Source organism: Arachis hypogaea, chromosome 19, assembly GCF_003086295.3.
Source record: "Arachis hypogaea cultivar Tifrunner chromosome 19, arahy.Tifrunner.gnm2.J5K5, whole genome shotgun sequence".
Lineage (NCBI taxonomy): Eukaryota > Viridiplantae > Streptophyta > Magnoliopsida > Fabales > Fabaceae > Arachis > Arachis hypogaea.
The window spans coordinates 113,388,347-113,390,715 of record NC_092054.1 but is presented as its reverse complement, the minus strand read 5'-3'; the positions used below and the strand labels follow the sequence as shown (position 1 = coordinate 113,390,715).

The 2,369-nt window shown below is 41.5% G+C and overlaps 1 non-coding gene across 1 annotated transcript; it reads left to right on the top strand.

Annotated features, from left to right (window-relative positions):
* The first annotated feature begins 2,037 nt into the window (after positions 1 to 2,037).
* LOC112781160 (small nucleolar RNA R71) lies at positions 2,038 to 2,145 on the top strand. Its single transcript, XR_003191954.1, has one exon. It is a non-coding gene; the product is annotated as a small nucleolar RNA R71 (small nucleolar RNA).
* The last annotated feature ends 224 nt before the right edge of the window (positions 2,146 to 2,369 follow it).

Sequence of the window (2,369 nt, the reverse complement as noted above, 5' to 3'; positions counted from 1 at the left end):
CCTCTATGTGCCAATTCTGGCGTTAAACGCCAGCTCTGCTACCTTTCCTGGTGTTAAACGCCAGTCTGCTGGCCTTTTCTGGCGTTGAACACCCAGAGTGCTGCCCATTCTGGCATTTAACGCCCAGAATGCTGCCAGACTGGGCGTTAAATGCCCATTCTGCTATCCTTACTGGCGTTTAAACGCTAGTAAGCCTGTCCTCCAGGGTGTGCAATTTTTTTTATGCTGTTTTCAATTTTGCTTTAATTCTGCAGTTGTTTTTATGACTCCACATGATCATCAACCTAAAGAAAACATAAAATGACAATGGAATATAAATATATATATATAATTAAATAACATTGGGTTGCCTCCTAATAAGCGCTTCTTTAATGTCAATAGCTTGACAGTGGGCTCTTAGAGAGCTTCACAGAGACTCAGAGCTTGATGGTAGCCTCCCAACACCAAACTTAGAAGTTGAGTGTGGGGGCTCTGTTTTACTCTGTATTGAGAGAAGCTTTTCATGCTTCTTCTCCATGGTTACAGAAGAAGATCCTTGAGACTTAAACACAAGGTAGTCCACATTCAATTGAAGGACTAACTCTCCTCTGTCCACATCAATCACAGCTCTTGCTGTGGCTAGGAAGGGTCTTCCAAGGATGATAAATTCATCCTCATCCTTCCCAGTGTCTAGGATTATGAAGTCAGCAGGGATGTACAGGCCTTAAACCTTCACTAAGACATCCTCTACAAGTCCATAAGCTTGTTTCATTGATTTGTCTGCCATCTCTAATGAGATTCTTGCAGCTTGTACCTCAAAGATCCCTAGTTTCTCCATTACAGAGAGTGGCATGAGGTTTATTCCTAACCCCAGGTCACACAGAGCCTTCTTATAGGTCATGGTACCTATGGTACAAGGTTTTAAGAACTTCCTGGGATCCGGTTTCTTCTAAGGTAATTTCTGTTGAACCAAGGCATTCACTTCATTGATGAGCAGTGGAGGTTCATCCTCCCAAGTCTCATTACCAAATAACTTGGCATTTAGCTTCATGATTGCTCCTAGATACTGAGCAACTTGCTCTTCAACAACATCTTCATCTTCTTCAGAGGAAGAATTCTCATCAGAGCTCATGAATGGCAACAGTAAGTTCAGTGGAATCTCTATGGTCTCTGTATAAGCCTCAAATTCTTTTGGTTCCTCATAGGGAACTCCTTAGTGGCCAATGGACGTCCATTGAGGTCTTTCTCACTAAAAATCACTGCCTCTTCCTCCTCTATAGGTTCGGCCACTTTGGGTATATTGATGGCCTTGCACTCTCTCTTTGGATTCTCTTCTGTATTGCTTGGGAGAGTACTATGAGGAGTTTCAGTAACTTTTTTTCTCAGCTGACCCACTTGTGCCTCCAAATTTTTGATGGAGGCCCTTGTTTCAGTCATGAAACTGAGAGTGGTCTTAGATAGATCAAAGACTATGGTTGCTAAGTCAAAGAGGCTCTGCTTAGAATTCTCTGTCTGTTGCTCAGAAGATGATGGAAAAGGCTTGCTATTGCCAAATCTATTTCTCCCACCATTATTATTACTGAAGCCATGATTAGGCTTCTGCTGATCCTTCCATGAGAAATTAGGATGATTCCTCCATGAAGGATTATAAGTGTTTCCATAGGATTCTCCCATGTAATTCACTTCTTCCATTGTAGGATTCTCAGGGTTATAAGCTTCTTCTTCAGAGGAAGCTTCTTTAGTACTGTCGGATGCAACTTGCATTCCAGTCAGATTCTGAGAAATCATATTGACTTGCTGAGTCAATATTTTATTCTGAGCTAATATGGAATTTAGAGTATCAATCTCAAGAACTCCTTTCTTCTGAGTCATCCCATTATTCACAGGGTTTCTTTCAGAAGTATACATGAACTGGTTATTTGCAACCATTTTAATGAGTTCCGGGGCTTCTGTAGGCATTTTCTTCAGATGAAGAGATACACCAGCAGAGTGGTCCAATGACATCTTGGACAATTCAGACAGACCATCATAGAATATACATAGGATGCTCCATTCTGAAAGCATGTCAGAAGGACATCTTCTGATCAATTGCTTGTATCTTTCCCAAGCATCATAGAGGGATTCACCTTCCTTCTGTCTGAAGGTTTGGACTTCCACTCTAAGCTTGCTCAACTTTTGAGGTGGAAAGAATTGGGCCAAGAAGGCAGTGACCAACTTTTTCCAAGAGTTCATGCTTTTTTTAGGTTGTGAGTCCAACCATATCCTAGCTCTGTCTCTTACAACAAAGGGGAAAAGCATAAGTCTGTAGACCTCGAGATTAACCCCATTGGTCTTAACAGTGTCACAGATTTACAAGAATTCAGCTAAGAACTGATGAGAATCTTCCAATG